Source organism: Nelusetta ayraudi, unplaced genomic scaffold (genome assembly GCF_046127955.1).
Source record: "Nelusetta ayraudi isolate G7.1 ecotype Tasmania unplaced genomic scaffold, CSIRO-AGI_Nayr_v1 ptg000072l, whole genome shotgun sequence".
Taxonomy (NCBI): domain Eukaryota; kingdom Metazoa; phylum Chordata; class Actinopteri; order Tetraodontiformes; family Monacanthidae; genus Nelusetta; species Nelusetta ayraudi.
The window spans coordinates 362,369-376,665 of NW_027466122.1; positions in this window are offsets into that span (position 1 = coordinate 362,369).

The window sequence follows — 14,297 nt, forward strand, 5'->3', positions numbered from 1 at the left end:
GAAGGAAAAAATACCTCTCAGATTAGTGCGCAGAAAGCAGCTTTACGATGCTTTACACACTCGGCTGCGGGACCCTCCCTTGTTCGGTCATGTGACGTTTATGCTAATTGCTGGGGGGGAAAAAAGAGCGCCTTATGTTTTATTCATTTATGCATATCAAATATCCCCACGACACACTGTAGCAGTGTGTCTGCATGCAACTTATTAGTTTTAATTCTGTGCTTTGTGTGACTGTAAATGGCTCCTATTTGAATAAAACTCCAGCGACTGGCGAAGCGCTGAGGGTTTTGAGGGGGAGAGTCCAGCCCCTGCTCCTCGCCACCATCAAACGGAAACGAGGTGATGGGCAGAGAACAGAAATACATTTTCTCCTGTGATAATCTTAAGTCTGCTTTCCACACTTCCAGGTTTTCATGTCTATTCATGATGTGAAATCTCAGAGGAGAACGAGGAGCTGTCTGAGGTAAAATTCTCACCCGCGTCTGCTGCAGCACAAATTTATCTTTAATGCTCCTTTGATTCCATTTTTTGATATTATAGACCCCAAAAAATACACGGGGGGCTCATTCCCTCTCTTTTTTTTGTCATTCCGGAAAGAGTTTCGCCAGCTGACACTCATAACCCAATTTCTCCTTATATGAAAAAAAGAAAAAAGATTATAAAAGCAGAGAGTGAACCATTTTTTTTTTTTTTTTTTTTTTTGAAATCTAATATTATGACGCAAGTAAAAAGCTTTTTCAGCACTTAGCACATAAGAATTTAGGCCTGATTTATTCATATGGCCCCAGTTTGGTTTAAAATTTTCATGGTCAACAACAACAGACAGGCACATGGCGCTGCACCGCCAGTCGCACTGAACTTGTTTCCATCAGATGTGAGTGCAGTCTGCAGGGATCCGCCACACGTAACACGCTCGGAGCAGCGGTAACCTTTAAAACTGTGACAGCTGCGCTGGGAAATTTTTCTGGGTGTCACGGAGGGTTTGGGACCCATGTGCAAACGCAGCAGCAGTCGTAGTAGCAGCAGAAAGGGAGAGAGAAAGAGGTTTCAGTCCAGCAAATGTTTAAATTTAGAAAAAAAAAACAGGTGGGGGGGGGGTCAAAATCAGAAAACACACCAAACAAACACGCTCAGTCCGAAGAGCCGCAGAGACCAAAATGTAGAAAAACAGCACCATTTCCCGAGCTCAGGTGCAGGAAATAAAGAGAAATCAACAGTAAAATGACGTGCTGTGCGGCAGATTGTGAAAGCTGCCACTTTTATTCGAGGGCCAATGATGGATGACAAGGAAAACATACAGAAAGTTGTCCAATGAAAAACCTCCCGCCAGCCTGCGAAAGTTCTTCAATATGTCTTCACACTATAAAGCTCATCCCATTGCACTCACAAAAAGAGACACGGCGCCCTTGTTGACTCCATGTTGTGTCTCTCACTGGGTATACCCCCCCCCCTCCACTCTCCTCTGAAACTCCTGTAACAGTGTGTCAGCATTAGCATATGAGTCAGAGCATCACAGGGCGGCTTATGATCCAACATTTAGTCTCCGTGCAAAATGTTCACAACAGCGAAGGGCGGCTGACGTGCACGTCAGGTGTTGTTTACCTCAGAGGCGGCGTGTGAGTGCAGCTGTGCAGGTGGAGGTCTGGTGATGCGCTGGCTGATGCATGTGTGTGTATGTGTGTTTACTGCTGAGCAGATGCTTCCTTACACACATCAGGGCGAGCTGCACCTCCATCCATTATTATTATTATTATTATTGTTCTTTGTTAAATGTCACCATTGCTATTGTGCTTGTTCCTATCAGACAACATCCACTGAAAATGCCACAGCCTCACCCGCACCCCACACCCCCGAGCCTGTTTTTCTGTTATCCCTCATTATCCCGCCGTTTGCACTCAAAACTTTGAATACTCTGAGAATTCAGAAAAAGGGGAGAGTCAACAGGAGAATCTGGCAACCCGAGGAGGGTTTTTATTTTTGTGTGTGCGAAGGTGCAAAAAGTCTGACGCTCAGTCCGGGACTTTTACCAGCTGCCAGCAGGAGGAAAACTGGCTGAGAAGTGAGGTGCAGTTCACAGTGACGTGCGCACTCGTCCTCATTTAATCCGCTCTCAGTTTAAAAAAAGAGAAAAAAATAAAAGCCATGAATAAATCAGAAGTGGTGAAAAATTAACAGCATCTACTTCTCTTTAACTTCAGGATTTTTTTTTTTTTTTTTTTAAAACAACTCTTTGGCACTTTTGCACATTAGTCATCAGTTCTGTCAGGCCAGACGCCTCCTTGTTGAGGTTTGTGCACTAAAATTACACCAAATTTGGCCAGCTAGTGCCTGTGGTCTGTCAGTCAACATCCTCTTCATCTTCTGTTTGCCCCACTTTTGGAGACAGTTCGTGCCACAACACAGCGGCCCTCTAGTCTGATCAGCCTTCCGCCAGGATCCGCCCTGTTTTCTGTCTCCTAGAACGACGTAGACGGTTCATCAAAGCATCAGTTTTGTGCAGGAGGCTGCAAACAGAGGGCTAAGAACAATGTTTTTTTTTTTTTGAGATCCAAGCGTCGCCCAACGTGAAGCTGCTCCGCTGCAGCGCTGCTAACAAGCCTCCCATCAGTCACATGGTCTGTGTGCTCTTCGCACGGCTGTCAGGTTCCTAGGGAGAGAGCGAGAGTGTGTTGCGTGGCGCTAATTATAGCCTCCGCGGGCTAAATGTGCCAAATGAGTTAATTAGACGAGTTGCGTGCCGACTTGATTTGCACCACTTGAAGCCTCGCGATGAGCCGACTGGAGCAGCTGCACCGAGCCCAGAGGTCAGGTCATGTGACCCGATGGCCGCAGAGCACCGACAGCATGTCAAGTGTCTTGGCTTTTTTATCGCTTTGAACTTTGATTGGGTGCTTTTCAGTCAATTTCCTAATTTTCAAATGGTTATTTATGAAAAGGGAGGTTTTGGTGCATCTCCTCCCATTAATGAGAGCAATTCAAACGTTTTAACCCTGTTTCCGTAGAAACATTTTCATGGAAATTTTCTTAAAATATCTTTTCCAGCAGCTTTCCTGCTGTTTTGATGTCATTAGATAAAATACACGGCAGCCGCACCACCACGATTTTAACTGTTAAAGCTTCCGCATCCATCTTGCCAACTGCCAACAGACAGTTTTTTGTTCAATGTTATTATTTTTTGATTTTTCAGTGCAACTATTTCATGAATCACCCCGTGATTCCTGACGGACAGATTAAATCATTTTACATTTAGGAAGTGCAAGTCAGTCGGCTGCTCTAAAATAATAATAAATAACACTAAAGCCAAAAACATCAGTATACAGCGTGATCAAGTATTTAATAGCTGGACGACGGCCAACCCGGACGCGCTGGAAATCCTCCAGAACCTCTGCAACTCCGACTGCAGCGTGACATAAATAAAATCACTGAGAATTTTTCCCCAATTAAGCGCGAGCTGTTAACAGCTCGAAGGTTATTGCTGTTAAATGATGCAGCGCGTTGTGATGGGCACCGGCAAACGGCTGCTCCTTTGTTATTAAAGGTGCACTTCGCTTCAGAGCGCCTTGTTTTTTGCTCCATTTGCTGTTTTTTTTTTTTACAGAGCACTTCTAACCTGATTGCTCCCTCTGTCGCAGGAGAGCCACAGGAACCCGCCAGTCACGTGTTGATGCAGTCAGATGAAGTGCAGACACGGCCCCCCTCAAGCAGGTTTTCCTTTAATACCTGTCGACAGACAAAAACGGCTGCAATGAAAAGAGTGAATGAATAAAAGAAGACTGCATATCCAATATAGGGAAAGACTGTGAGGCACGGCACTAGCAGGGCAAAAAAAAAAAATTATGATAAAAAAGGTAAAAGGAAAGTAAAGAAGTGGAGGAAAACCCACGCGGTCCTACACGGATCTCTGGAGACTCCATTGACGATGTGTCAGGTGGAGAAACAGGGTTAATCCAGGGCAGCTGCAGGTGGAGCCAAGCAGCAGATCAGTGTCAGCTGGTCCAGGAGAGGACAAGTGGGAGGAGTGCGTTTATCTGCCACGCCCCTGCACTCCTGACTCTCTCTCTCTCTCTCTCTCTCTCTCTCTCACACGCACACACACACACACACACACACACGTGCAAGCCACAAGACACAATAAAATAATATGAATATCAATTGAAGAGACGCGTCTCATAATTCAACATGACAATGTCCGAAAGATTTTCCTACTCCCTTTGGATCAAACATTAGTATATCATAGAAGGCAAGGCATGACAAGCAAGCTGGTGAGCTGAAGATAAGTTTGAAGTCAGAAATATTATTGGTACAGGGAAGGAAGATTTAAGATGACAGTAAATAATCAAACAAGTATTTTTCTCTAGGATTTATGGTCACCGGGCATTTTTAAGCCGTTGAAAAATAAGACAAAAACATGTATATTTCATTTTTTTTCTAACTTTCTGTCACTGCTGCACGTTCTCTAAACATAAAAAACGAAATCCACTTTAAATTCTGTCTTCTGGCTTTTAATCACCTTTAACTGGCGCTGAAAACAGGACGGAGGAATTTCTGCTCAGCGGGACATGAATTGAATTGAGTGCCACCAGTGAAAGGCGGAGCCGATCCAGCGGTTCTTGTGCGATTGGCCCTCAGGTGGAACCATCTGTCCAGACAGGCAGTCAGGCAGGCAGATGGCGCCACATGTTTACTGCTCCTACAGCCCCTTTCACACACCGGATGACTGGAAGAGGGAAACTGGAGGATTTCCACATCAGTCTCCCGAAAAATAAATACACACAAAGAGTCCGTGTCACACGCATGCACGTGCGCGCGCACACACAAACACACACCCACACACACACACACACACACTTGGACTGTGGTTCCTGGATGAAACAGATGTTGACACCAGTTAAAACAAAAGAGCAGCAGCTAAAACCCCTTTGGTGGTTTTGTTGTCGGAGGAAATACTGAGATAAACTGAAAGGTAAAATACATTTACGTGACTGTCCGTTTCTAAGTGTCTGCAAACATACGAATAAAACAACAACAACAAAAAATTTTTTTTTTTAGCACAGTTCTGGGCGTCTTGATGTGTATTCAGGACTTTGCTATATATATATATATAAAAAAAGCGCTGCTGTTAGAATTGCGAAGATCAGGGTCCCTGTTAGATGGTGTGCATGTGAATAAAGCTTGGAGAGAGAAGACTGACCCTCAGACTAACCCTGGAATATGAGACAGAATACATAAAGTGGACCAGAGACGCAGGACTTTTATATAACGTGTATATTAGTTCTTCTCAAGTCCGGCCGGCCCTCTACTATCTCTCTCTCTCTCTCTCTCTCTCTCCCTCTCTGTTGCTTGACCTGCGCACACCCAGCTCTGGTCTCTGTTCGAGCCGCCATTGTTGCGCCGCTGATCTGCCGAGTCGTTTCACTTTGGCTGATTTCGTAATCAGCTCCTCGTCATGACTTCTGCGGCCGGCTCTTAATAGGTTTCCCCGTGGCTACTATCTGCTGCCTCACTCTCTGCCATTAGCCTCCTAATGAAAGGCTGACCCCTGTGTGTTGCCCCCCCTCCGACTCCCCCTGAGCCCCCTTCGGTCCGAGGCTCCGGACATCGCAGCGGCAAGGTGATGGAGAATGTCGTCTCTCCTCTCCCTTATTCAATTTGATATTAGCTCTTATGGTTCCTGGGAGGCTCAGGCCAAGCCAGTGCTGGAAATAGACAGAGGCTAGGGGACACTTCACTTCTGATGCTCTGCTTCCTGAGGCTGCATGGATATATTTATATATCTATTTTGTATTTTCTCTCTTCCAGATGAGAAGGATCGGACACTGGCTCTGCAGACCCTGGAGAGGAAGGCAGGAGTTGATTTTGATCTGTGGCGCAGTGAAACAAAACAAAACAAAGAAACAAATAATGCAAAAAGAGAAAAAAAATATTGGAAGTATTGTTTTGACTAAATATAGATGAACAAACACGAAGACGAAAAAACACTGATGCCGAATGTTCCACAACCACTCTTGTTTGCCCCTATTTCAAGTCTGAATTCTCTCAGATTCGTCTTGAAAAGGCAGAAAAAGGCTGAAAAATCAGGGATCCCAATTCTTTCCAACTCAGCCGTGACCGGAACAGGAAGCTGGCGCTGAGTGGCAAAGTGGATGCCGCAGTACGGTCAGTTTGATCAGAACTGGACGAGATTTCCTCATTAACTGTGGAGCAAAGAGCAAAAGGCACCGGAGGCTTTTTTCTCTACCGCCGACCGGCTTTGTACCCTGACTGCTTTGGAGAGATTCATCTCTCGCGTTATGGTCATACAGCATGCAGACTCACAAGGTCGCTCTCTGCAAGAGAGATACAGAGTCTTTGTTTCCTCTTTGCAATAACAAACTGTTGGGTCTCTTTAAGGAAGCAAGCAGCCGTGTGTGTCTCTTTTGCACTGCCAACCCTGGTCCTGTTGAATCTGCAGAGCCATTTATTTGGCTGGAATCTGTCCTCCCAGTTGTGGCATTAGCTCCTGGTTCCTCTGGAGCTCTAATCGCAAAGACTTCAATAATTAATGACAAACTATTCCTCTAAGTGCTGCTGTGGAGCTGCGGCTCTGAGGCCACACTGTTTTATTACAAATGCGTCCAAACCACCATTTAAAGGAAGTGTTAGGACTTGTTTTTTTTTTGTTGTTGTTTTGTTTTTTTTTTGTTTTAAATCACATCTGGGAGCTGGCCAAGACGAAATAATGCTTTCCACCTGAGCTCAGGGCTCATTTCAGCCTCTGCAGTGATAAATCTAGCAGCAGTCACTTTGCATGCTGGGGGTTCTGTTCCATGATGAAATAGAAAATTCTGTTTTCTAGTGTATCCATTAGCGTGGACACAAATTAAGCCAATGGCTCATTAACCACAGGGTGGGCTGATTTGGGGTTGGTGCAGAGCTGCGCAGGTCGTTTCAGAGAGACAGGGTGAAAAAAAATGCGAAGCATTAGGTTTAATGATTTCCTTCTGTGCGCTGGGACTCGCGGACGCTCCGTCTCCTCTCTACTTTAATATTTGTTTCCCCGAGCACTCTACCCAGACGTTGCGGTGTCTCGGTTTATATACACCTGCTCCCACACGAAGGTGCACCCTCTCAATTAACTTGTCTCCTCTTCCTTGGCGAGGGAGGGTCGATCCCGGCCGTGATGCAGGGCTCTGCGCTCGGCCGACCATCACTCTTGTAGCTCCTGGAAAGTGTTTGTTAGTCCCCCCCCCCCCGCCTCCCAGGTTCTAATACACTCAAACATGTATTCCTTTGTTTTTTTTTCTATGGACCATTGCGACGTTGAAAAGGGCGGAGGAAGGTCTGGAGGCGCAGGCGTGAGACTACTGGTTCTAGATGATAATGACTTATAAGATGAACGAAACACAACACACAATTGATCCATGTTAAAAAATATGTTCTTTCACAGTCCCTTGTCCCCTTTTTGTTGCTCACTGTTTTATGATTCTTGGCTCTAGCATTGTAACCCACATTGAACCATTTGTATCGCCGCGTTTACTTTGGAATCCTTGAAATTATTACCTTAAATTTTCTCCTTCTGTGTTTCTCTGCTCCTGCTGTAGAGTTTTTTCTATTTTTAATTATTTTTTTTTTTTTTTTTTTTTTACACAAGCAGTTCTCTCTTGCGTCTCCCTTGCGTCTCCCTTGCGTCAGTTGCCCTGAGGCAACACAGCGTGCGCACACCTCTGGCTTGGATGCTAAAGTGCGTATTTTGAACTTGAAACACTGTCTTTAGCGGCGCCGTTTCAAGTCAAATTGGAGCGAGACGGTTCTGCAGGAGCAGCGCTGAGACGGCGCTGAATCATGGATGAAGGGTCAAATCGTCCGTTTTAGGTGAACCTTCCCTTTAAGGCCAAAGACTGTTTACTTTGTTGGCAACCCGATGAAGCAAACGCAATGCATCATGGGAATTAGCGATTGGCGCTTATTGTTTCAGAGCAGAATTGCAGACGGTTGCAACGACACTCCAGGCAAATAGAGCATTTTATTGTTCTTAATTGGTGAGCAACGCATCAATCAAGTTGGCAAACGGATGATGATGACGATCCAAGTTATGAAGGAGACGTTTTTGTGCAGCGGTCTGATTTGTTTTCGATGACTCATGCAGGCAGCAGAACAAGACTGAGTCGGAGACGCAAAGGATTTCACCGAAGAAAACTAAAAATAATCATAATAATAATAATAATAACGATGTTGATCCTCATGACTGATTTGCCATTGTTGTTGCTATGTAAGTTTTTTGGCAAAAGGAATAAACTTCCTATGGGGCCAAACAATACATGCAGTCGCAGGTGACGTGCCTGATGTTTCGGTCTGACTTTATGTCCTTATATCTTTATGACTCTGCACCGGGGAAACACCCCAGTCCACCTCCTCCATCCGTCTTTATGCACCCCCCGCCACTCATCCATCCTGTGCGGATGCTGATACAGTGCACTAATCACCGGCTCGATAAATCAATCGTTGGGCCAATAACCATTACTTCCCATTAGAGCGGCCCGGCCCGTTGCGGGTAAAAGCAGCTGACACCTTCATAAAGGCTCCCATTCATTAGCGGCTATCGACCAGGTCCTGGGCTGGGCCGGGCCGGGCTGGAGAACTTACAGGACAACAGACAGTGAGCAGGCAGGAAGAAAGGAAGCGGTGGAGACAGGGAGGAGACAGCCTGGCGGCGACAGAATGAGAAGCCAAAGTTGTTTTCAGTAAATAAAACTTGGCTGCGGATAAATTCCCCCTGCCAGAATTTATCCTCCTCCAACAGATGGGATTGGGTCCGCTGCATGGAGGGGAGGCAGAATTACTGTAAGTGCAAGTGTGTGCATGCTTGTTTGTGTGTGTGTGTGTGTGTTCTTGTTTTGAGGCAGAAAAGAGACTGAATTGGATCCGTGAAATGGCAGCCGCTCCGTCTCCTTTTACCCCCCTTCTGTGTCTTTTTGCTCGCTCCCTAAACACACACACACACACACACACACACACACACACACACACAGACAAAAACTGGTGCATCAAAGTGGGTCACATGTAAATCAGCAGGGGGTGGTTGGTGGGAGTGTGGTGGAAGATGCGGGAGTTTCCTCCCCCAGCGCTCCCTCCCTCCCTCCCTCCCCTTGCAAAGCATCATCATCATTCCAGCTCGCTTATCGTGAGGCGGCCAGTCGCTCCAACTGAAGGTGTGTTTGTATGTGTGTGTGTGTGTGTGTGTGTGTGTGTGTGTGTGTGTGTGCGTGGGGCGGAAAGTTGCTTATGTAAGGCCATTCCCCCTCTGTCCTACAGATGGCAGTGTGTGATTGCCAGTGTTTGCGCTGGGCAGGGCCGCCTCCCCCCCTCCGCAGTGTGAGTGGAGGATTCAGATATTCAGGCAGATTCAGGTTCAGGTTCCCATCAGGAAGTCTTCAGGCAGGCTGGAAAAAAATCGAAAAAAAGAAAAGCCATCAGCGTGACGTGACAGAAAACAGCAGTGGTGTCTCTGTGAGGTTCCATGTCGTAGGTGAGTGATACATTTCACTGAATTTGACTAAAAAGCCAGTAATGTGTCTCTTTAGTCGGTCAGTTGAGTCTCTGAGAAGGAAAAAGAGGTTCAGATTGACCACATCAACAGCCAGGTGTTGGCTTCGCCCTCTGATGCTGCCTTGTTTTTGTCCCATTCAGAACTTGATCCAAATTGAACCTCAGTTTTAGCAGGAGGCTGTCAACAGAGGGACAAAAAAGAGGCTATCTTGTGTTGATCTGCAAACTGGAAGACGCTCCGCTGACAAAGCCCAAAATGAGACAAAACATGGCAATCTTAAAAAGGTGATGGTACCTCTGGTGACCACTGGGGGACCCCCTGGCGCCCAGCGCTTGACACATTATTTTTAAAGACCTAGTAAGGTTGAATAATACATGTTTAACTCGCAATAATGGGAACATTAATTAGAAGCACCTTCTCCGTCTGCTCTCGGCGGTGAAGAGGCAGTGTGCACCAAAGTGGATTAGTAATGAGAAGCAGGTGCATATGTTGAAAAAGAAGAAAAGGAAAAAAAAATACTCAATTAGTGGACAAAGGTAAATCTTGCCGCTGTTATGAATTAATGCTGAACTGACTAAGATGAAGCAGAATAACCAAGGGTTTGATCTCTGTGTTTTTCGCTTCTTTATCTTTAATTACTTATTCCTTATAAAGACAATGAATTTTAATACTTTACATTTTTAAATATTCAGTCAGCGTTCAACACAATGAGCATTGGAAGAATTCAGTGGGTTTTTTTTTTCTGTCCTTGACGATCAAAACACTTCAAACGCTGGAATCAACGATGGCACCAGGCTTCCAAACACAGCAAACCAGTGGTGACAGGAGGACAGGAAGTCAGGAACTTTATTGATGGCGCCATCTTACACAAGACAGGAGACGGTTCGATTTTCTTCTTCTTCCTCTCTTTGGGTTGAAAACAGCTATCTGGTGTAATTGCAACCCCTTTTTTCTCCCCCCCCATTTCTCCTCTTGCAGCAGTCAAAGCCAGCGGTGAGTGTATCATCATCAAAGTGGAAATTGCCGACTGTCTGATGGAGGACTGGGAAAAGGTGGCCCGACCTGCGGTAAGATGGACCGAGTGAACCCGGCCCGATCGATGAAAACGCCGGCGATTCTTTATTATCGGGCACGGCGGCGCTATTTAGGGACGACACTAATTTCATAACGCTCTCCTCTCGCGGTGTAGGCGGCTTTGCCCGGATGAGTAATTTCTGCTGAGAGACGAAGAAGTGAGGACGCGCGGGAAGAAAAGGTACAAGTGGAGGTGAGAAGATGAAGGGGAGAAGTGATCAAGTTAAAGTGCTGCGAGACAATTTCACCTTTTAACCACACGGCTCAGGTAAAATGGACAGCAGTTACACCTCCAGGTCCGTATGGGTCAGACCCACTCTGGCGTCACTAATCCGGTGCCACTGCCATGTTGATACAACTCAGTGCATGGTATCGGGGTTGGAATAGCCCGTAGCATCAACACGCTGCAGATGTTTACACAGCGGTACCGGACAGACAGACAGACAGACAGACAGACAGACAGACAGCAGGATTTGTTGGCGGTGCATAACAGAAATATTTTTATTTTTTATTTTTTGGCAGACTTGAGATATAGAATCCTGGACAGCATTCTTTTGAAACATCCCTGTGGACACTTGTAGGCGACTGAGTGAAACATCTGTCTGTCACAATCATGCTCCGGTCACTGTCGGTTTATCCCGGAGCTAAAGCAAGCTGCTAAGTGCTGCAATGTTTAGCCTGACTCTCGCCGACAGCTGTTGTTTACGTCCTTAGTTCTGGTGACCTGAATGAGCTTTTCAGTCACCATCAAAAATAGAAATATATATTTGTGTTATCAATTGCGAAAAAGTTTAGAGAATCAATACAGATTGAAAAATGCTGTCTGCCTGAAGGTTTACCAGTTGGTTTGAGCTGAAATCTGTTGTGCATTTTATTGTGGTTTTTGGGAGGGGAAAAAGAATAGCCGAGACAGTTCTGACAGAGCACAGCATTAGATATGCATGACGAGCACGATGTTGTAATGACCTGCATGAGTTTGAGTGCAGTCAGAGCAAACAGCCGCGAAGGAGCAGCTGAAAATTATGACCTGCCTTTCAAACACACTGTCTGTTGTCCTGCCAGTTCAACCCGCCCATCAAACAGGCCACGACTTTGAACGCACAACAGGTCTGGCAATGCATGAGACAGCAAAAAAAAAAGAAAAAAAGAAAGATATAAATATATATGCAGGGTTCATCCTCTTCACGATACACATCTCAGGGCAATCAGGCGTCGTGGCTGCACAACAAATAGATTCCTTTGGTGCATTGATTCCAACAGTCCCTCAGGGGCAGGTGGTGGTGGTGGTGATGGAGGTGGGGGGTGGAGGGGTGGGGGGAGGGGGTGAGATGCTCAGCCGAGCGGCCTGCAGAGCAGTTACTTTTTGTCCGCTTTAAAAACAGATAGGCTGCTGTGACTTTTCCACTCTCCATTGTTGAGTTTGAACCTGTTTGACTCGCCACCAGCTTTTACACCGTCTGTTTTGAATAATACACTTTGGCAAACAGCCAATAGCAAAACATTTTCGCAAATGTACTGAAAAATGCGAAAGGGATTGGATGGCTTTCCTGTTTGTCATGTTCAAAAACAAAAGAATGAAATCAGATTGAAGGTATTTGTTACTTCCTTTGTTTTCCTTGTTGTGCAGTCACACCTCCAGCATCCACACAGTGTACCTCCCGCCTCTCTCTCTCTCTCAACACAAAGATGCTGAGTGGTCTGATCAAATTCCACCAAGCTGGAAATTCATCAGCGTATTTCCTCTCACGATGGACCTGTGACGCTCCAGAATCTGAGTCCCTGCGGCTGCGGCTGCCTCGAACGCTTATTTGACTTGCTAAAAAGCCCCCCAAAACTGCAATTTTTTACACGAAAGCACATGATGGCCGGAGTGCATGAAATATGAATGTAAAATGTTTTGTTTAACTTGCTTTACCTAACCGTCACGCTGAGTCGCAGCGGGCGCCTTTATTCATTTATTCAAATGGTATTCTCGCTTTTGGTATAATTTCAGGTTTTGATGTGAACACACAGCCAGTTGTGTGCCAGCTTGCGTGTGTTTGTGTGTTTGTGTGTGTCCTTCAGTCCTCCAGGCTGATGGTTGTGTCTTTGTGATGGCGAAGTGGATACGTTGTAACAACAACAAAATGACCCTGCAGGTCACCTGAATGACGATGTGACCTGTCGGGTCACATCTGCTTTACATTTCTGTTTGTTTGTCCTTGACTGGAGAAGCTCCACTTCCTTTCCTTCTTTCCCGTCTCCATTCTGGGAAATGCCTTTTTTTCTTTTTACATTCGTACATAAGAGCAACACATCTGAAATGTTAACATTTACAGCTCACACACACACACACACACACACACACACACACACACACACACGCACAAAAAAAAAAACAGTTTCAGATTTGAAATGTCAGGATGACGGCTCGTCTCGTCAGTCTGCGACAGAAAAACGTGTGGTAGAAAAATGACTGGAAACACAAAAAACATTTTCAGCTGCTAACTCCACCTGAGGGCAGGAGAGACGGACTGGGAAGCTGAAACTGCGCCGTCGGTTCTGGATGACAACTTGAGCCGACCAGGCCGACAGGATTGTTGCCTCTGCGGGGTTTTGCATCTCGCTCGTCAGACGACACTTGTTGGCGAGATCAATGTGGACAATCAGTTCGTCAATAACCGTCTCTGCTCAGCAGGATGGAAGTTTGCAGAAATCAGCCCAGATGAACACACTGATGTTCACCGTGAGAGGCCTTTGTTCTCACACAAGGTGGCACGAGGGTGTAGCTGTCGGCAAAGTTTGAGACAGTTCATTGAAGCTAATCGCTGCGACCCGCCGACGACAAACATGGACACAGTGCTGTTGACCAAATGTTGGCGTCAGGACCTGATTGCGGCCGCACTTACAGGTTTGGATCAGATGCGGCACACTGAGACGGCAGTGAGACGGTGGCGGTGGGCAGAAAGAAAAAAGAACTTGTTGAGCATTTTAATCAGGTTTTCAATTACGGTTTCTCTCACCATAAGACAGCCTGAAGCGTCGCTTCCACCCGAGCTTTGCAGTCAGCCAAATGATTGTGCGGCGAGCTGGACAGCGGAGCGAGAGAGCGAGAGAGACGGAGAGAGGGAGAGAGAGCTGTAGGATATTGGGCTAAGTCGCCATTCTCTCCCTTTCTCTGCCTCTCACTCACTTTATCCACAGTAATCCCTGAGAACCCACATGATAAAGGGTAATGGATCCCCCTTCCACACACACACACACACACACACACACACACACACACACACACACACACACACACACTAGCAGAGACAGAGTGGCGATGCTGAGGGTTGCAGTTCCCCGGTGAAACTCTCTCCCTTCCTGGACAGTGTATCCGCTCTGATTGGCCGGCTAACAGGATTACGGCGACCTCAATCTCTCCAGCCATACGTCCCGATATGTGTCGTTATCTACTCCCTCTCCGGACGGATTACTCGGCGGAAAAGTGGAGAGTGGATATTGAGTGGATGTTTAGAAAAGGAAATGATTAATCAATGGGAATTTTCTTTTGTGTGAGGAGTTGGATTTAATTCACAGAATTTCTGCTCCGGTGGTCGGCGACAGTCTGAGCCGAGTCTCGTCAGGAGGTGGTGGGACGTGGGTGTGAGTCAGCACACAACTGGCCAGTGATGACAACACAAACCTTTGCCAAGGCAAGTGGTAAAGAAAGTGG